We start from the raw sequence: 21234 nt of genomic DNA, 5'->3' as shown, positions 1-21234 counted from the left end.
TCTACATGCAGCATCTAAGACCTGGCGCGTCCAAAGCAACAAGTAAGTGAATAAACAAATAGAAATGCATGCCGTGCTGGTCCTTTCCTTCTTACCTGCTATAGAGTATCCTGTTCAGGGAGTTCCCCGGCAGCCACACTTCCACTTCAGGGGCTCTGGGTTCAGTCTCTGGTCTGGGAGCTAAGCTCCTGCAGGCTGCACAGTGCAGCCAAGAAATAAACAAGGACATTCCAGCTAGAACTGCTCTCATAGGTAAATGTTTATATATTTCTTTAAACGAATGAGGACTTTTGAATATTAACATGTTTTTCCTGTGTGCTGTACAGTGAGTGCGTGTATGTTAGGGCTGTGTGTGTGGGGAGCTGCTTAGAGGAATTCAGGTCTTACTGAGAGAATTGGGCCACGGCCTCAGGTACCGAGTTGGGAGTCGAGGTGCGTCTCTTTTCCTCCCTAGCCTTGACATCTGAGGCTGTAGCAGTTCCCTCCACCTAGCAGGGTGCTACAGGAGCACCGCACCTCTGGCTCTGGGATGGCGCCCCTGCAGTCGTGGGGGATGCAGGCTGGGTTGTGTCGAGGCTCCCTGGACAAGGTGTGATGCCCGGCAGGCCTCGGGCCCTGGACTAAGCTGGCGGAGGCAGCAGGAGGGCATCCCGGGGGTCCATGTGACTGGGGTCAGGGCGGCTCTTCGATTCGTGAGGAAGGTGTGTTGCCAGTGGTGGGGGAATGGTGGGTCTGATTGGAAGGGAGTGCGCTGTGGACTGTGTCGGCTGTTATATGAAGATGCGTTGTTATTACCCCAGCAATAGTTTTTCAGCCTTGTCACCAAATTTTAGCTCCTTGCAAGCTTCAGCTTGAAAGGGATTTAAAAGATGGCACACATATAAAGGCATGTATTTAGGATGTATTTAGGATGTCTGCACGTGTATTTAGAATGTCTGCCCAACTCTAGTATGAAGTTGTCCATAACCACATGTGTGAACTGTGGACAACACTGTCTTGCTTTGTTTCAGCTGGGACTTTTCATGGTGATCGTTGTTTAATGCTGTTCCCAATGGAAGGTTAACATGAAATAATTCAGGCCCTCGTCACATGTTCGTGGCAGGGAGTATACAACGGCCAGTCCATCTGGAAGTACGACAGCAAGGGGTGGAAGCCTTCAAAATGTTCACACGTTTGGTCTAGAAATTCGAGACTATTATACTTTCCTATAATATTCTATTAGGAATACTGTTTCCTACTGAATATTCTGTTCAGTATTACAGGAAAGTAGAATATTAGAGATATTTGTAGAAAGAAGGCACAAGTATTTGTTGCTCCATTTTATTAGAGTGAAAACGTTGGAAAATGTAAGTGTCCACGTTTATGTCTGTATTGTGAGCAGAGATAACGGAATACAGGTGCACGCTCTCCCTTGTAAGTTTGTCTGATGGATTAGCGGGGAGACCCGGGTAAGGCCCACGGGACGGGCCCCAGTGCTTGATGAGCGGTGATGTGAGGTTAATGCCATCGTCTTGTGACAGGACAGCTGCGTCTAGAACTTTGGAAGGATGCTTCGCCAGGATGGCGGTAGTTATGACAGTGGGTTTTACAGGCGGTTTTTTCCCCTTTTATTTATTTTTTGTTATACAGATTCTCCTCTTTTCTTTGAGGATCACGTATTTCTGAAGGTTCTATGAGAAGAGGTAGCTTGAATGACAGTAAAATTTTCTTTTCTTGGAAACAAAATACCATTGAGGTTAGAAGTTCTGTGGAGGTCAGCAAACACTTTCTGGGAAGGGCCAGACGGTGAGTATTTTAGGCGCTGAGGGCTGTCCACTCCTTAAGCGGCGTCTCAGCTGCTTTTGAAAATGCATAAACAGATGGTCATGGCTGAGTTTTGGTAAAACGTTATTCACAAAAACACACACTGGGCTGGATACAGCCCACGGGCCGTCGTTTCATAACCTGTGTTGTTGTGGGTCCTGGTGGGTTTCATGGTTGAAATCCAGCAGGAAGGGGCCCAACCACCATGTAGGTATACTGAGTTTATTTTCATCGTTCTCATAAAGTTGACTTTCCAACTAGACTGCGTGCGTTGTTATTTAATTTGATGCTGTGGAGACTTTGTAGGACAAAGGCTCAGCCTTTCTCTGAGGGGAGCTGAGTCCTTTTGCTCTGGTTTGACAGCGGCCAGGAGTGCGGTCCTCGGATTCTTCGGTCATGCTCATCTCCATAGCCTCCAGTGCTGGCCCTGGAGATACCAAGTCCAGATCCAGTCTTTATTCCGGAGTGGCGCCTGCTGGCTCATCATTCCGGGAAAGTCACAGTAAAACGTTGTGTCCCGACCGAGCCTTCCACCACCCCCTGCGGTGTTTTCCCTGGGACAGGACAACATCAGGGCTCATGTTTATTGCTGAGAACGGGAATTTTGGGCAGTGGGGAGGCGCAGTTTTTCTCAGTGGTTTTAATGTTAATTTTGAGTTCTGCCTAAAGGGTGATGAGGATGCGTCAGAACTGGAGAAATGTGTCCTGGAGTCTTCTTGACTGGAGAGGGGAAGGGTGGACTTAGGAAGGACATGCTTGCTGGAAAAGAAGGGAGGGAGGACCCGAGTGGGCACCATGTGCTTGGTCCACGTGGGAAGATGGCCCTGCCCCCACTCACTTGCTGGGCCGGCGTCCTCCAGGGTAGCTGTGGTGGGAGGAGAGGGGGGTGTGAGGCCCCAGTGAGTCAGGGCTCGGAAGGCTCTGGGGAGAGTCTGTCGGCGTGGCTGGAGGCAACTACATGAAGCATCACCATCTCCGATGCTTTCGCTGCAGTGGGGCTGCTCTTGGACCAGAGGACAGGAAGCTGGACTATGGCTGTGGCCTTGCGCCTTGTATCCCCCTTGGAGGACCCTGGGGAGAGGTCGGGGACACCGGGCAGGGTGGGGCCAGCACGGCGGAGCTCTTCGCTGGGTTTCTGGAGGTGGGCTTGGCAGAAGGGCAGCCTGGACGTGTGGTCTGGGCAGAGGGATGGGTGAGCAGGTGCATGTGCCCAGAGGCCTGGAGGAGTGAGGGGAGGTGGACGCTGGGTGTGCAGGTGGGCAGGCCCCGGCGGGCCTCTGCAGTGAGGCTCCAGGAGTGGAAGGAAGGCGGGCAGGGGGTGGGTCAGGATGCCGCGTGCACAGCCCGATGCTGCAGACCAGGAGGAGAACGTGATGGGCACGCATGAGGAGCATCTCCAGGCCGGGGACCAAGCATCCAGCACGGGGACCGCTGCGGCTAACCTGAGTGAGCGGACGCCGTGGAAGGCAGCCAGGGACCGTCACTCAGCGGATTTTTATGAAGCCTCATGAGTCCCAAGGACTTCTGGAGCAGGTATTCACCATTCCATCGCTGTGCATGGAAGATTTCATCGCATTTTTTTTCCAGTAGAGTAGTAATCCATGTATGTGAAACTACAAAGTGGAGCATCACAGGGAGGTTCTATGCAAGTAAAACACACGATAAAAGGAAAGATATAAGGAAAGGTACCGTTCTGAAAACCTATTAATGTGATCATTAATGTTTTGCTGGATTTCCTGGTAAACGCTTTTCTGTACATTCTTCCTTGTGAGATGAGACGTGTGATGTAGAATTTCTTCCATGTCATGTCATAACGTGGCACAGCCGTGTTCTGTGCCTCTCAAAGGCTTAGAGACACACGGAGGGGGCAGTGGGCACTGTTGGGCTTCAGTCTTTACGTTCAGGGATTCTGCTTCTTCACTGCCTTGATGCTGTTTGGCAGCCCAGTGGCTCTGGCTGGGGGTGGGGGGGGGGCACCTGTCCTTCATCCGCACAGAGTGCTGCCATGGCAACGGTCAGCCCCGCCTCCCCCTAATTATTTGAACCCAGGCCTGTGTGCCGCCCAGGCCTGCATAATGTATGAGCCCGAGGGACAGCCCCGTGCACAACCCGATCAAAACAAAGAGCCCGCCTCCGAGAGCTGGCGGCAGATTGTGGAAACATATTGTGAACACATTCCCTGGCAACGGTGAACCGTGTCATCAAACGCATCTCTGGTCCGTCACAAAATATTTTGACAGGGCCCACCGGCTAGCGCCTTCTTATGCAAATATGCCGGCAAGGCCCAGATCCCAGGGTGACCCCCGAGTGGGAATCCGGAGTGGGGGGTGGGGGTGCAGCCCACGTCATCAGGGTTCATCCCTCCTGCAGATAAGCACACACGGAGAAAGCTCTGTTTCTGTTCTCATGTGTAAATAGCCAAATCGGTCCTGATGCTCAGATCCTGGGGGGCGGGGATCATGAAAGGATGTCCCCCAGAGGACTCGGACAGGGCGCATCAGGAGAGCTGAACTGAAAAGCCATGCGAGGCTTGTGGGGTGATGCCGGGAAGGACGGGGGATTGGCCATCCCTGACCAGCCAGAGCTGGGCAGTTGGGGAGGGTCAGGGTGGGCTTGGCCGGCTGGCTGGGCATCATTGGTTGAGAGGGGCCTTGTGCCCAAGAACCGGAATGTGTGGTCCCCGCTGTGCCCGCTGTGGCTGACCTGCCTTCCCACCAGAGGTTCCCGGGCTTGGGGATCACCTCTCCTAACACTGTGCTTCTTCTGGGAGGGCCAGGCCTGCCGGGGTGCACAGTCAGCCCCCAGGAGCAGCTGCCGTGGGCTGGACTTCGGGGTGAGATGTTAGAGCCTCTGCATGCCTTGGAAAAGGGGGGTAATATCTATGCAGCACGCTTGCAGTGAAAATGCAGTGAGAGCTGCGTGGAAATGCGCTTAGGCGTGCCTGTGGCCGGTGGGAAATGCTAATGAGGCACGGGTAGTTCTTGGTCCCAGTCTGCAACAGGGTCCCCAGAGTAAGGACCCATTCTTCCCCTCTTGCTGTGGGGGCTGACTACTCCCCTGAGATGCAGCTGGGGGTGCTATGTGGCAGCTTCTGGTCAACCTCCTTCCAGGAGAGCGGGGGGTGTGGGGGGGTCCCTTTGCCCCTTCACCCCTTCCTCTCTGATTGTTCTCTCCTCTCTGTGTGTGTTAGTCCTTTAGTCATGTGTGACTCTTTACGACCCCATGGACCGTAGCCGCCAGGCTTCTCTGTCCATGGGATGCTCCAGGCAAGAATACTGGAGTGGGTCGCCATGCCCTCCTGCAAGGGATCTTCCCAACCCAGAGATGGAACCCAGGTCTCTCCTCCTGGGGCCCCTTCTGTATTGGAACTGGAAGGGGTCCAGGTTTGTGGAGCACCCTCCCAGCCTCACCTGGGACAGCCCACCTGGACACTCCATTGATGGGAGGGGCCTGCCCTTCTGTCTGCTTTAAGCCACTCTTAGTTGGGGTTCCCAGGCATATGTGGCCAGTGGACTGTGATTCGTACACAAAGTGAGAATGTGGTGTCCAGGAGACCCGGGAGGCTGACTGCCCCTGCAGTTCAGTGTCTGAAGTTGAATTAACAGTCTGTCTTTCAGGGGGTGAACCTCTCACCCCTTGAGCAGAGTTTCCAAGAGGCTGCTTGGCCGAAGCTGAGACCCGCAGGCTGTGTTCCGGGGCTGGAGGATGTGCTCTTTGGTGGCCCCTCTGCCTCACCAGCTCCATGATGACGGTCCAGGCTTTGGTGAGCTGCCAGATCCGAGATACACCTGAGGCTGTCAGGCGACCGTCTGTTGATGGCTGAGTTCTACACAGCTGGTTTTCTGAGCCGCAGTCGGGCAGGCTTGGGCAGGTCATGGCTGCAAACAAGAAGCTCCGGATGCTTCTGTTTTTCTAGTTCCGCCTGGCTTCTCCGGAGAGCGAGGCTCTGTCGTCTCTCCTTGCTGATGAGGTGGTTGTGTTTCTGCTGCAGAACAGAGCCTGCCGATTTAATCAGGAGGCAGGAGAGCTGGCTGCTGGCTGCTCGTCTGCCCAGCCTTCCTTTCGTGGTGCCCGATGGCGTGCCAGGGGAGCTTTATTGCGTGTGCTATCGCCTTGATTTGCCTGTTGGGATGGACATCATGGTTTCAGAGGAAGGTCCCGGAGCCCAGTGGCTGGAAAACAGAGACAGCCGGGTTGGCAGATCTGCCTGCCCCTAACTTGCGTAGGAGGCATTTCTGTTTCGAAGTCAGCAGCCCAGCGGGCAGCCTTACCGCTCCCTCTGGGCGACCTTGGTGGGCTTCTGTGTTCTGCTTTGCTTGAGCCTCTCTCACAAAAGCAGCAGCGAGGCGGGCCCTGATTTTTCCCTAAGCCTCAGGGTGGGGCAAGACCCATGCATGGGGGCCGGACGCTGGAACTTGAAGACAAGCAGCTGTGACTTGAAGACAGACAGTGGGGCTTTTCCCTTGATCATCCCACCACTGTGTCTCTTCTCCTTGGAACTTCTCCTTGGGGTCCTGGGAGTCATTTATGGGATGAGTTTGCACTGGCTTGTCCCTGGATGAGAGTTCTGCCTTTTGAAAGCTGTGTGTGTAAACAAGGTAACCGTGGATGTGTGTTTACGTTTCATTTCACATCCTTAGGAGTCTTCCACGCAAGTCACAGCACTGTCATTTCATAATTACGCCCCTCTGTGCGACACTTATAAAACAGTGGAGAGCCCCATCCTTGGAAGTCCCCCCCGGTACCCCCACTCCCGATCCCACCAGAAGATGCTTGTTTACAGCTTCTCATGGGAACCAGAGCCGAGAAACTGTCCATCAGAAGGTTATTCCTTGTGTCGAAACCGAGTTGCTCAGGCTGTGAGTGAAGCCCGTCTCTAACCGTTTCCACCGCGTGTGCTGCGGGCCAGCTGTGTGTCCCGACCCCGAGGACAGTCAAGAAAGGTGAGCCCCCCAGGGGCTTCGAGGGACCTTCTCTGCTACACTTTTGATTGTCAGCATCCCAGTCGGAGCGAGGCCCGAGCCCCTTGCTTTTGTGGCTGTGTTTTCATCGGATTTCTCCCCTTTTTCCCTTTAATCATCCCGTTGAACCTGAGAACGCTGGTTTTTATTTGGGTCAAAATGGAATCTTTTTCCAGAGTGTTGAAACGAGCGTTTAATTTCTAGCGAGAGAGCTTGTGCTGAAAGAGCTCTGGCTTGTGGTCAGGGCCCCGTACCTTTCGTAGGATGAATTAACGGACGGAGCAGTGGTCCCTGTCCTTCCCCCCGCCTCCCCCGACCCCTCCGAAGTGTGGACGTGGTGGGCGGCTGTCATTGGCAGGTCCATGTGGGTTTTCAGGGCCTCAAGTCGACTTGTTTCTTCCCTGATGACGAATCTTGCACAACCTAGTGCCCAGGGTCTATGGTGCCCAGGGTCAGGAGACACCTGTTGATATAAGCAGCAGGTGTCCTGGGTTTGAATCTGACCTTAGAGCTCCTTGGAAGGAAAGCTATAACAAACCTGGACAGCATATTAAAAAGCAGAGGCATCACTTTGCTAACAAAGGTCCATCTAGTCAAGGCTATGGTTTTTCCAGTAGTCACGTATGGATGTGAGAGTTAGTAGTCACGTATGGTTGTGAGAGTTGGACCATAAAGAAAGCTGAGCGCCAAAGAATTGATGCTTTTGAAAAGCTGAGGCGTTGGAGAAGACTCTTGAGAGAGACCATTGGACTGCAAGGAGACCCAATCAGTCCATCCTAAAGGAAGTCAGTCCTGAATATTCATTGGAAGGACTGATGCTGAAGCTGGGACCCCAGTACTTTGGCCACCTGATGCGAAGAGCCAACTCATTGGAAAAGACCCTGATGCTGGGAAAGATGGAAGGTGGGAGGAGAAGGGGACAACAGAGAATGAGGTGGTTGGGTGGCATCACCGACTCAGTGGACTCAGTTTGAGCGAGCTCCGGGCGATAGTGAACAACAGGGAAGCCTGGCGTGCTGCAGTCCGTGGGGTCGCAGGATCCGACGTGACTGAGCAGCAACCAGCTCGGAGCTCAGCTGTGTGGCCATGAGTAAGGCATCCAGTCTTTCTGAGAAGCTGGAGTGAGAAACCCGCCCAGGGTCACATGATCCAGAGAGAGGCGTCAGCTCCCTGAGATGCGGGCGTATCCTCTGGTTTCCCTGTTTCTGCTGATAAGGTTTGACCTTCATCTTACCTGGTAGTCTTAGGAAAACTAGTTGCTCTAAAAGCTCAGGAGAGTCTCCAGGTATGGAAAATGGATTAGATTTTTTCATCCATCATTCAGAAAAATTCCAATTCCTGAGATTATTTAAAATTTTTTAGTTTAAAGACTTTTATTTATTTGGCCGTTTTGGGCGTTCGTCGCGTCGTGCAGGATCTCCGTTGCGTCGAGCAAGATCTTTGGACAAGGACACTCGGACTCTGTAGTTGTGGCTCTTGGGCTCCGGAGCACACAGGCTTCAGGAATTGCAGCGCTTGGGCTTTGTTGCTCCGGGGCATGTGGGATCTTTGTTCCCCGACCAGGGATCGAACTCAAGTCCTCTATATTGCAAGGCAGATTCTTTACCCCTGGGCTACCAGGGAAGTCCTGCTGAGATTATTTTAAATGGTTTGGCCACAGTGGGTTCAGTCCTTGAGACACAAGAAGGCAGAGCAGGAGTGCACTTGGGTTTCCTTTTAGGAGGAATCAGCTAGAGGAGCGACTTTTCTAGGGTCGGTGTCAGAGCTGTCAATGAGGCCTTTCCCAGCGCTTTCTCACGCCCGCCAGAGTCGTGCCCCCAGGGAGCGGCCTCCTGGGGTGCGGGGACAGCAGCGTTCTCCTTGCAGGTGGTTTTCTTTCGGTGCTGTGAAATCCCAGCTTAGGGACAGAGGGTTCTGGAGAATGAGCCGCCCAGCTCGGTTGTCCTTTTCTTCAGGCAAGTGCTTTGGGCCTTTGCTCCTTGGACCGCCTTTCTGGGGCTTTGGCCACAAGCGGAGAGATGGGGGCATCCTGTGCACTGTGATTCTCGGGCTGACTGTTCTGAAGAATAATGACACCCTTGCTGACGGAATAGAAGGGGAAGGCTCTCTGATTGTGGGAATGGTCATGACCTTGGAAAAGGATGTCGGTGTGCAGCCCTCCGGGTAAATGCTGGGGTGGAGGAGGCCTTGTCCGGAACCCAGCCTCCATCTGGCCCGAGCACCCACTCCTAGACGACCCATCCCCCGGGGCCCTGCACCCGGCTTTCCCAGGAACCCCCTGGCTGGGAGGTGAGTCAGCCTCATGGAATCTTGTGTCCACCGCTTGTTACGGGTTGGACTGTGTCCTGTCCAGAATCCATACGCCGAAGTCCTGCCTCCCCAGTAGCTCAGAATATAGTCTTCTTTGGACATGAGGTCACGGCAGATGTCATTCGTTAAGAATAGGTCCTCCGGGAGAGGGCAGGCCCTGATCCAGCATGACCGGTGTCCTAATAACTGGGGGAGATTTGTGCATCACGGGGAGAATGCCCCAGGAAAGTAAAGGCAAGAGAGCCCCATCCAAGGAGCACCCGGGCTGGCCCCCAGACCCCTCAGAGGCGGGAGAGGCCTGGTCAGGTCCTCCCTCAGGCCCCCAGAGGGACCCCCACCCTGCAGACACTTTGCCGGACGCCTACTCCCCAGGCCTGAGTGGCTGTAAATTTCTGCGGCTTACGGCACCCAGCCGAAGAGCTTCAGCACAGCAGCCCCAGGAAGACTGGAAGTGCAGCCGACTCAGCGTGTGGTTCCGCACCTGGTGTGGGACGCTTGCTCTCGATCTTGATCTCTTTCTCTGTAAAATGAAGATAAGACCTGCCTTGTAGGGTCATGGGACGCACAGCATCTCACGGGATCACGAACTGGAATGGTCTTTAGGAGAACATGACGATGGATGCTCCAGGCGAAAGGGCGGTGTGTTTCAGACCTCTCCGGATGCCAGCCAGGGGAGTGAAGGGGTGGGCGTCAGGATGCTGGTCACATGCCTGTTCTGCGCCTGAGTACCAACCCTCCTGCCTCCTCGGGCCTCAGTGCCCTTGGCTCTGAAGCAGGAAGTTAGACCTGACGCCCGCGTTTGGCCCTGTACTGGTAGGGCCTTGAAAGGTGAGCCTGGCACTGCTGTAGCTGTAGCTCTGGGAAGGGAACCCCTGGGGGGACCCGGGCTTAGTCTCATCCCTTGACTGCACATCAAGCATCCCATAAACATTGACTGAAAGAGTGAAGAAAACTGAGGAGTGAGTATGTGCGTTGCTACAAAACTGTGAATAAGCTGATGAAAGATAAACCGCAAAGTGATGTGAGGGAATGTCCATGTTATTCAGTTAAAACAAGCTGCAAAATAGTATGATGAATACTATCTCAATTTTGCAAAAAAAAAAAAATTTTTTCCCACTTACATCAAGAGTCTATATATTGTTGATTAGTTGTGAAGTCATGTCTGACTCTTTTTCACCCCATGGACTACAACCTACCAGACTCCTCTGTCCATGGGATTTTCCAGACAAGAGTACTGGCGTGGACTGCCCTTCCCTTCTCCAGGGGATCTTCCCAACCAGGGATCGAACCTATGTCTTCCAGGTCTCTTGCAGGCAGATTCTTTACCACTGAGCCCCTGGCAAGCCAGAGTCAGTCAATCAATCTATCTTATCCATCCATCCATCCAGATAAAAGACCAGAAAGAAAACTCTGCAGTGTGAATAGCAGCTGTCTGTGAGTGGGGAGATTCCCTGTCATTGGCCCTGCTCTCTAGGATTGAGGGGAGAGTAAAACTGTGATTCAGTTCCCAGGTAGCTCCTTGGTAAAGAACCTACTTGCCAATTCAGGAGACGCAAATTCGATCCTTGGGTCAGGAAGATCCCTTGGAGAAGGAAATGGCTTACCCACTCCAGTACTCTTGCCTGGAGAATTCCGCAGACAGAGGAGCCTGGCGGGCTCCATGGGGTCGCAAAGAGTTGGACACAACTGTGCGCACACACACAATACTGTGATCACGTGTGTCCTGGAGCCAGAGGTTGCTCTGGCTTCCCTGCGGAGCACAGTCTGGGCAAGTAGGGACTGGAGGTAGGGAGAGTCCGGTGGGGCAGCTGGCCATAATCCAGGAGAGGGATGGTGTTGGCCCAAGACAGGGATATTTGCACCGTCAGCCCTCCTGACACTAGCAGGGGGGCTGTCCTGCTCCCTTGGCTGGCTGACCTGGCCTGCTGGCCACGGCGGGGTGGTCAGCAGTGTCCCTGGCCTCTCCACCCATTAGGCACCAGGGCACCCCTTTTGAAGTGTGACAACCGGACATGTCTGCAGACAGTCCGGATCCGGTGTTCCCCACTGAGAACCACTGGCCTGGAGATGGCAGTGGGGATGGAGGCGGGGCAGCAGTTCTGGAGAGATCTCAGACGAGCGGGTCCAGGACTTGATGGTTGATTGCATTTGGCAGAGAAAGGCCGAGGGCGGGGAGCTGGGTGGATCATGGTGGCACTCAGGCTTCGGGAGGGACCGGGCTGAGTTCCTAGTTGGCCATGCTCCTGCTGAGCCTGAGGGCTTCCATGGGACAGCTGAGTGGGCTTGTGGGAAAGATTGTTGAGCCAGTGGCCCCCTACCTCTGCCCTGAGCAGGGGTGTCCATTTGAAGGTCATCTGGAGATGGAGAGCAGGCTGCAGGGGTGGGTGAACTCCTTCTGGACGAGGATCCTGGGGAAATCCCAGTGTTTCCAGGATGGGCAGGAGAGGAGGAGGCCGAGAAGGGAATTTATTTCTGCAGCTGGAGCCGTGGCTCAGCGGCTGCTGGGGGCGAGGGCGAAGCTCAGGGCAGATGTACACACGTCGGGGGTGATCTCACGGGGCGGAGCGTCCTGGGCCCATCTCTCCCTGCTCCCCCTCCAGCCTGTAGGGGCTGGGCGTCTGCTATACGTATTTCTGGGCGCACATGAGGTGTGTTCTGTTCGCCGAAGAATCTCAGGGAGTCTCTCTCACTCAGAGATAACAACAGAGCAGAGAGAGGCTTGCCGCACTTTGGTCTGTCAAATCCCCACCCCGTGGTTCAGCCTGCTGTGCGGCTGGACCATCCAGTTTTGCTTTGCAGAGCTGAGAAGATCAACTTCAAAGGCAGCTGTGCTGGAACTTCCTTTTCAGATTATTTTCAAGGTCTTGAGGGACCCAGGGGTTGATAAGGTCATCCGGAGTAGACAGCTTCCCTTTGGGGAAATCTGCATTGTTTCTAGTTGTGACATCCATCAAGGGCTCGGAGACCTACAGTTGCTCAAGAAGACCTATGTGTCCCTTGACGTGAGGATCCCCCCGGGTTATTGGTGTCCCCTGGGGAAGTGGTGGTCAGCTTCTAGGGCAGCCCAATTCGTCTCCACCTTCCTTCCCCCGGGGTGGTGGTGGGCATCGCAGCATCACTTACTGCAGAGGCCATCCTCTGACCCAGAGGTGCCTGGGTGTGCGGGCCTGGTCAGTCAGGGGCTGGACTCCCAGGTGTATGGAGATGTCATGCTCTGAGAGCTGAAGCCGCTGGAACATTTCCTGCCTCTGTTGGAGACTGAAGCCAGCCCATCTCCTGAGATTCCAGCTGGTTTCCCTTGCAGTTAAAAGTGATCCCCCATGGCCACTGGGGCCCCAGGCCAAGAGGGAAGGTGCTGTCTGTCCCCCACCTTCAGGAGATCAAGGGTCAGCAGAGGTCAGCCTACCACAGGGCGGAGGGACTGTCTTCCAGAAAAGGAGGGATCCGCACATTCCATGCCACCTCAGAGTTCCCATCTCAGAGCTCAGAAGTCAAGAAATCCTAAAACTCCCAAGAACCATCTCTACCACTGGTAGACGGACAGGCTCAGCTGAATGAGAGAGCAGTCCCGAGTGGCGTTTCCTGGTTGCTTCCTGGCACGTCTAGTTTATAAACAGTGAAGGTCTGTAATTAAGCTGTCTGATGGGGAGTGTGTGCCGCAGAGGCCGTGAACGCGCCAGGCTGGCATATGTGAGTCGTTTGTATGTTCTCTTGCCTGCCACCATTTTTAACCCCCCCCAATCATCTTTTAAGAAAAGTTTGGGGGTGAATTCTAAAGGACAGACCCTTGCTACCTTAGGAAGCCTGCCTGATTGAGCAGGGAGGCAGGTGTAATCTTTCCCCTTGAAGGAGAACCATGTGATGTTTGGTGGGTCAGAAAGAACTGGGGAGAGGAGCCCCGACCTGTTGAACTGGACTGAGGTGGCTTAGGAAGCAACTCTGTCTGCCTCTGAGTGTGTTCTTGCCCAAGAATCAGGTCTCGGCCTTTCTGTAATGGCCAGCCTGACGCCTGCCAACAGTCCCCTGCCCTGGGAAAGCCAGGTTATGATTGGACGGTATTTCCCATAAACCACTCTCCAGCCAGCGTTAGCCATGCAGACCTACACATTACCCGAGACAATGTATAATGGGAGTTTTAAACTTTTTTTTAAAAAACAAAACTCCCTAATCTTACAGACCCAGTTCAGACACATGCAGCTCTACAGAAGTATGTGATTGGCCCCCAAATGTGGAATTGTTTTTTGCTTTTTAAAACATGTCTTGGTTGTGTTTAAGGGAAACTTATAATTAGAAAAGAAATGCCTTTCGTGTGTGTGTGTGTGTATGTTGAAAGCCTGCCTGAGCATTCCTGGGAGCAGTTCGAGCAGCTCTTTGGTGAATGTCAGGGAGCTGGGGCCTTGGAGCTGGTGGCACCCTGTCCTCTCGGGCGCCCGGGTTCCACTCCTGCCCATGTGGCCGCTGGCTGGCCTCCCTGCTGCTGCCTTCTGTCCCTGTGCAGAGTTTTGCTTTTCTCTCCTCCGACTTTCAGTGACATCGACCTCTAAATGTAAAAAAAAAATAATATGCGTGTTCTCTCTTTCACGAATGACATTATTGCGGTAACATGGTTTCTGCACTGTAGGAAATAATTGTTCTAGAACAGGGGCCCCTGTCTGATCGTCCACTTGGCAGGTGATGTGCGTTCATTTCCCCGTGTGCTCTGCCAGCCTGTTCTTCTGTGTGGTTAGATGACCTCAAGATGTCTCATTTGAAAAGACCCTGATGCTGGGAAAGATTGAAGGCGGGAGGGAAGGGGTCGACAGAGGATGAGATGGCTGGATGGCATCACTGACTCGATGGACATGAGTCTGGGTGGACTCCAGGAGTTGGTGATGGACAGGGAGGCCTGGCACGCTGTGATCCTTGGGGTCGCGAAGAGTCAGACATGACAGCAACTGAACTGAACTGAAGGATGTCTCACCTGCTCAGCCGTCAGGGTCATCCTTTTAACAGGGGTGTAAGCTTCTCTCAAACATGGCTGCATCGGTGTGTCTGTCTGTGTATCTGTTTGTCTTGATCCCTTTTTGGTGAGCATCTCGGTTGTTCACTATTGATGGGCCATCTCTTCCTTCATCTCCTTGCACTTCGAGTCTCTGCTCAGCCTGAAGTCCCAGAGTGGGTTCCTGGGGCTGAAGCGATGTGAGGTTCTCTGCTTTCCTGTTAATTTCCAGGGTGGGAATCATCTTGAAGTGATCCCACCCACTGGGTGTGTGCCCCTCACCCGCTCAGCTCAGCCTTCCTCCCGCTAGGGACTTACCTCCTAGGTCCCGTTGCCTGTACAGTGGAATCGCTGCTTACGTGAGCATTTCTTACGTCACTGAGGTTTGGGGCAATTGGTGGGAGGATTTCTAAAAAAATAGGAGGCTGAGGCCTTCTGTGCCACCACCCTCCACCGCACCTTCCTGGGCCCTTGGGCTACATTGAGGGGAATGACCTTGCCGCCACGAGCCTTGATGGAGTTGACCTCACGATAACCGTAGGAGGAGAGGTTTTGGCACCCAAGAAGGCCTGGATCAGGGCCAGGGGGAGCCTTCTGCATTTTCCTGCAGGGATGTCAGGCAGGACCCGCCACCCCAGGAGAGCCCTATAGCTCAGGCACCCAGATGGGGATTATGTCAGGCAGGACCGCCCCCCAAGGAGAGCCCTATAGCTCAGGCACCCAGATGGGGATTATGTCAGGCAGGACCCCCCGCCCCCAGGAGACCCTTATAGCTCAGGCACCCAGATGGGGATTCTTCTGGTCTTGGTTTGGCCAGACTGCAAGGGGTGCTTGTGCCAGAACTTGCCCTGCCCCCTCACCCCACTCCACTCCCCCTCACCGCCCCATGTCCTGACAGCTGTCGGCAGAGGCGTCCACAGGGCCCAGCTGTGCAAAGTCAGACCCACCCGCGAAGGCGGCGCGCTGGGAGATCAAGTGGGGGCTCCTCTGGGCTCAGGAAGTCCCAGGCGGCCCAGGGCTCTGTTGATGAGGAAGTGCAGATGTAATTCCTGCTTTCAGATGGATTAAAAAAAAAAGTGACTTGGGATCACTTTTCGCAGCAGATTTCCTCCGAGGACTGAGAAAGACACAGAGTTGGGCTGGACCGTAGCAACCATCTTCCGATGCTGCTGCCCTTCTAGGGAGGGGAAGCCCGTGAACACGGAGCGCTTGGAGAGGCTTCCCGCTTCATGCCCTTTACCATTTCTCTTCATTGTGTTTGTTGGTGGGGGAGGCAGCTGGGGGTGATTGTAGTGAACCAGGAATGGGGGGAACTGGAAACCCTCTGTGACACAGAGGGGTCCCTCCCTGTTCAGTGCTGCCTGGGAAGACCCACAGCATCTCTGGGGGTTTACCTAATCCCGTCTGCAGGGCCCAGGAGATCAGGTCATCTTGCGTGTGGGTCTGAGCACAATTCTTTGGACGGGAAGCCAGCAGTTGACAAGTTCCAGGTGGAATCATAACTCAGAAGTAGACTTTGTCGAAAGCGGCTTCTTTCTCCATCCTGCTCTCTCTTCAGGGGTCCCCGGTGTCTGAGCCAGCACTCTTATCGGGTTCTTCCACATCCTGTGATCTTTGGAGAGGAAAAAAAAAAAAAAACAAAAAACAGTGATCTCATCAAAGGAAGCAGGCGACAGAGCCCGAGGTACAGGCTGCCTTTGTCCGGTGCCCCTCGGGGTGGAGGAGGCTGGGGGCGGCAGGAAGGGGGCTCCTTGAGCCACAAAGCAGGGTGCCGGACTGCAGGCTGCCTTCCCGCTCCGAAAATGGACCAGCTCTCTGACCTGGGACGATCAGGCTTGCAGACGTCCAGGGATTCTCAGCTGTTTCCGCTGCAGGTGGTCAGGACCAACTCCTTGGAGGCAGGATGGGAGGATGGGAGAAGAGAGTCTGCGAGAGCAGCCAGAGTTCTCGCCGATTAGCTAATCCAGAGGCGGAGTGAGAAGGGGGAGCGGAGCTCGAGGCCAGCTCTCTCCCATCCCCGTCATGGGACGTGTCCACCGATGTGTGCGCGTGTCCGTCCGCCCGTCCCTGGGGACTTTCTAGGTCTGGCTGCTCTTTCTCGGACTCACTGGTGCTCACACAGGCCTTTCCAGGGAGCTGGCCCCATGAAACGGCAGGAGAGGCCCCTTTGATTTGCTACTAGCTCATTCTCTGCCCTGAAATAGACGGTTCACTTGTAGACGTTCAGTCTCCCGAGTTCGAGGCCACCTACAGTGTCTCCACCTGGAAGGAATCATTCACACCGTCCACATGAATAAGGACGAGGCCATGCTGAGTCTGGCACTGGGACCACGAGACAGCCTCTGAGAAGCTGGCTAAAAGGGGCTCGGGGATCTGAGGCTGGAGCAACACGCACACAGAGGACTGTGGCCGTGAGGCTGGTGTCATACCCCTGGCAGGCCGTACGTGCTGTCTGCAAAGAAAGGCTTGTATAGAACACCTTTGAGTGTTGGGGGGGCCCTGTCCAGGAGGGGGCTGCTGACTGTGGCCCTGTGCACTGCCCTAGGACAAGAGATAAGGAGAGCAGAAAGATAATTAACTCTGTAGGAAAGCAGAGGTGGGCTGGGGTTGCTCACAAAGGTAGATGTCGCTATCATGAAGGAGGTGGGGGGAGCACGGTCATCTTTGCCCCGGAAAGTCGACTGGAGGGGCTCTGTGTCGCCCAGTGACAACACAGAGGGCACCTTTTTTAAAATTGCATTTTAAAAGTTTGTGAATTTATTCTGTGCTGGGTCTCCGTGGCTTCACGCAGGCTTTTCTCTAGTTGTGGCGAGAGGTGGGGGCCTCTCACTGCAGTGCTTTCTCTTGTCTTAGAGCCTGGGCTCCAGGGCGATCGGACTTCAGGAGCTGTGAGTCACAGGCTTTGCTGTCCCGATCAGGGGTTGAACCCGTGTCTCCCGCTTTGGGGGGCAGATTTCTTTCCCTCTGAGCCGCCAGGGAAGCACCAGAGGGCACCTTTCAGATCGCTGGTTTCGAAGATGCTGGGTAAATGTTTGGTCACACAGAACTGCATGCAAATGAGTTTGTGCTTACCGTCGTGACAGTTAGTCACCGTCTACCCTGCCCTTAGAGTATTCTAGTGGCTTGCTGAGGAGGGAGAAAACATCTACCCGAGGGCACCTCAGTAGCCTGAACGTTTCAGATCAGACTGTTTCAACCTGCTCTGTCGAGGCTTTCAGTTGAAGGATCACTTGAGATGGCCTCAGAAAGGAATCCTGATAACGTTGTTGTTGTTCACTCACTGAGTCGTGTCCGACTCTTTGCGACCCTGTGGACTGTAGCACGCCAGGCCTCCCTGTCCATCACCAATTCCTGGAGTCCACCCAAACTCATGTCCATCGAGTCGGTGATGCCATCCAACCATCTCATCCTCTGTCATCCCCTTCTCCTCCCGTCCCCAATCCCTCCCAGCATCAGGGTCTTTTCCAGTGAGTCAGCTCTTCCCATCAGGTGGCCAAAGTGCTGGAGCTTTGGCTTTAGCCTCAGTCCTTCCAGTGAACACCCGGGGTTGATTTCCTGATGTCAGCGTGGTAGACTCTGGGGAAGAACTGGGAGCTGGGAACTAGCAGGTGCGTGTAGGATGGATAGAGTCAGCAAGGTCCTACTCTGTGGCGCAGGGGACTGTATTCAGTATCTCCTGATAAACATAATGGAAAAGAATAGTAAAAAAAAGAATGTGCCTGTATGTATAACTGAATCACTTTGCTGTACAGCAGAAATTAACATTGTAAACCAACTCTATACTTCAATAAACTTTTTTTTAATGGTAGAATTTTAGGTCTGGAATGGATTTTCACGGAAGTTGTAGTCTCATCTCACTGTTTTATGGTCAAAGCTCATGGCTGACCAGTTCAAGGGGAGCCCAGGTGGGGCGTGGGGGTCCCCCTTCCTTCACCCAGGTGGGACATGGGGGTCCCTCTTCCTTCACCGAGGACCATGCAGCCACTGCTTTCCCATCAGTCTAGAGCAGATTGTTGCCATTTCAGAGGAATTCAATCATTAGTTAATGCAGCCTCCCCTCCTCTGCCCCCAAATACAGTCATAAAAGAAGGTCAAGAACTCTGGGGTGACAGAGATGAGCACAAGTGACTTCTTCTCTTGAGCCTCACCCTCCCTTTATTCTTAGAAAGCCTTGCAGTGTCGGGCCAGTGTTGGCAAGGCTTTGCTGTGGGTGTAGGGCTACTCCCTTTTCTTCTGTGTTCCTTTCCTGGTTGCCCCTAGCCTCCTGCACGCACACACCGCAGCCCCCCTCTGCCCCCCCGCCCCCGGGCAGTGGGCTTTGGTTTCTGTTTTGACGGTCAGCCCCTCATTCAGGGCAGGTCGTGAAACTGATGACGCTCTCGCCCTGCATCCAGGCTGCTGATGGGCCGTGGACCGTCCAGCTCTGCTCTCTCCTCGCCCTGCTTCATGAGGGTCCCTGAGGAGCCTGCAGGCGACTGTCTGACTCTCAGTTCAAGTGCCTTAAAGGTCAGCAGTGAGGTGACTTCCCCTGAGTGGTTCTTGCCCTGGAAAGAGGGTTTTCCGTGTCCATTGTGGATCCAGCCACAGCCTGCAAAGCACTTCCCCCTCTGCAGGGTGGTGCCCTCTTGGCGTGATTGTTGCCATAAAGCTAAAGCCACGTGAAGACAGGAGCAGAGGCCACAGCGGAACTGTGGCTGTGGGGCTCGGTTCCAGGACATGGGAAGCAGGGCACCCCCTGGCACCCTGAGCTAAAGCCATAGCCGGCAAGGGACAGGTAGGTCCAGGCAACTCCGCTCCAAACACCCTCCCCTCCTCCTACCGTTTCTCGTCTCTTAAGGCAGGAGCTGGCCCTCTGGAGTCACGGCTTCAGATTTCTGTGCCTTCTCTCCCTGCACTGCTGTGCGACTGAGTGATGCCCCTCCAAGGCTCTGGGCCTTTATTTGGAAAAAGGAGAAGGGTAATGGTACCCACCTCCAAAAGTGGATGGAGGCTGTGATCAGCTCTGAAGTGCGCATGCCCAGATGCCTGGGGTTTTCGCGCGCCTGCGGGATTAACCTTCATTAAGGTGACCCGGGTCCAGCTGTGGTCGCCCTGCTGATGCGATCGGTTCAGTGGCTCCCCTGGATCACGGAGGGTCCCAATGATCTGACTTTCGTGAGGGCAGGTAGATATTTCTAGAAAGCTTATTTAAAGCCCTGAGGGACTTCCTTGGTGGTCCAGTGGTGAAGGCTTTGCGCTTCCAACCCTGGAGGCATGGGTTCCATCCCTGATCTGAGGACTACCCACAGGACACAAAGGGCCCCGTCCACCCCCCAAAACCAATAAAAAACTAACGAAGTAAAGAAAACCCCTGACACGAGGTAGGATTTAGTTGTGTTGCTGTTTAGGGACGGGTGGGTGGGGGCTCCGTGGAGGAGGGTGGGTGCATTCCCTGGGCAGAGAGCTCTGGGCCCAGAGGACTCTGGGACAGAGGGGAAGTTCAGTTTCCCCTGAGTCTAGCAGAGATGTTTATTTTTCTGTTACAGAATAAGTCCTGGTAACATTTTGGGTGTAGTTCTGCCCTCTTCTTCCAGGGGGTTCTAATTTTTCTGTTATTCCATCATTGACTTTGCCACACTTTAAAAGCCTTTCACCCTTGTTGCATGACTTTTTAAAATGTGTGACTTTGATGACCCTTCAATGCTGTACCACTCTTCCAGAATTCAGGGAAAACAAGAAAGGGTGGGGGAGAATAGAACATTTGGCTCTTTACTGAATCGGTTGTTTCAAGACGTTTGCTGAAGTGTTTATCTAAAGCGGTCTGTTACATCAGAAATGGCGGGATGGACGTCCACCCTCCGTGTCCCGGCGCAGTGCTCTGCACACCTGATTGGAGAGGCCTGAGCAGCGTCTGGAGACTTCTTGAGACAGAGTCCTGGGCTCCTCCACCAGTGACTCTGATTTAGGGGGTTTGGGCCGGGCCTGAGCATCTGCATTTCTAACGTGTGCTGCTCTCTCTCTGGATCCTGCTGGTTGGGGCCACATGCCAAGGAACACTGCCCTGGAGATTCCAGGGCTTTAAAGGGCACCACAGGGTTTTCTTGGGCTCCCAAATCACAAGGGACAGTGACCGCAGCCACAAAATTAAAAGTCTCTTTCTCCTTGGAAGAAAAACTATGACCAACCTATACCGCACTTCAAAAAGCAGAGACGACTTTGCCGACAAAGGTCCGTCTAGTCAAAGCTATGGTTTTTCCAGTATGGGTGCCAGATTGGACCATAAAGCAAGCTGAATATTGAAGAATTGATGGTTTTGAACTGTGGTGGTAGAGAAGACTCTTGAGAGTTCCTTGGACTGCAAGGAGATCCAACCAGTCCCTCCTAAAGGAAATCAGTCCTGGGTGTTCATTGGAAGGACTGATGCTGAAGCTGAAGCTCCAATACATTGGCCCCCTGATGCGAAGAGCTGACTCATTGGAAGAGACCCTGATGCTGGGAAAGATTGAAGGTGGGAGGAGAAGGGGACGACAGAGGGTGAGATGGTTGGATGGCATCACTGACTCCATGGACATGGGTTTGAGCAAATTCCGGAAGATAATGAAGGGCAGGGAAGCCTGGCGTGCTGCAGTTCCTGCGGTTCCTGAGAATCTTAGCGTGACAGTGACTGAACAGCAACAGGATGTACGTTGTATCAGGCGTCACTAATTTAAGGATCTGGGCTGTGCCTAAGCGTCATGGGGTTGATAAATGTGGAGCCAATTAGCAGCACTTCAGCTCTTCATCTAGGTCATGGGCTGGCTTGTCTCATTATTTACTCCAGAGTGCCTTTTACATCAGAGGTAGTGGCTTTTTAATTTCAAGCTCAGGTTAATTTGTGGAGTTTCCAAGGCAAGAGAATTCAGTAAATCAAACACAATGACCCATGTTGGTGGACAATCAGAAGAACGCCTTTTCTATTGGGGAGTGATCTTTGGATGGAAGAGATGAAAATATGGATCAGTCAGACCTGGGAGGAGTGAAGAGTTGTGAGGGAGCCCCTGGCTGCTTTGCGAGCTGCGGGGGCAGGGGGGTGGGATTATTTGTTTACTTCCATCCCACCATCTCCTTAGCCCCCACCCCACATCCACTGTGTGTCCATCGTTCTCCAGGGCAGTTCTAGGCACTGAAGACACAGCAGAGAAGAAAGAAGGTGAAACCCGACGC

At 53.8% G+C, this 21234-nt stretch overlaps 1 protein-coding gene across 3 annotated transcripts in view; it reads left to right on the top strand.

The window, feature by feature from the left end:
* AGAP1 (ArfGAP with GTPase domain, ankyrin repeat and PH domain 1) overlaps positions 1–21234 on the top strand; it is a 573926-nt gene that overhangs the window by 120393 nt on the left and 432299 nt on the right. The window lies entirely within an intron of this gene.

Source organism: Ovis canadensis, chromosome 1 (assembly GCF_042477335.2).
Source record: "Ovis canadensis isolate MfBH-ARS-UI-01 breed Bighorn chromosome 1, ARS-UI_OviCan_v2, whole genome shotgun sequence".
NCBI lineage: Eukaryota > Metazoa > Chordata > Mammalia > Artiodactyla > Bovidae > Ovis > Ovis canadensis.
Note: the sequence above shows the minus strand (reverse complement) of the source record. Positions and strands in the feature narration are given on the sequence as shown.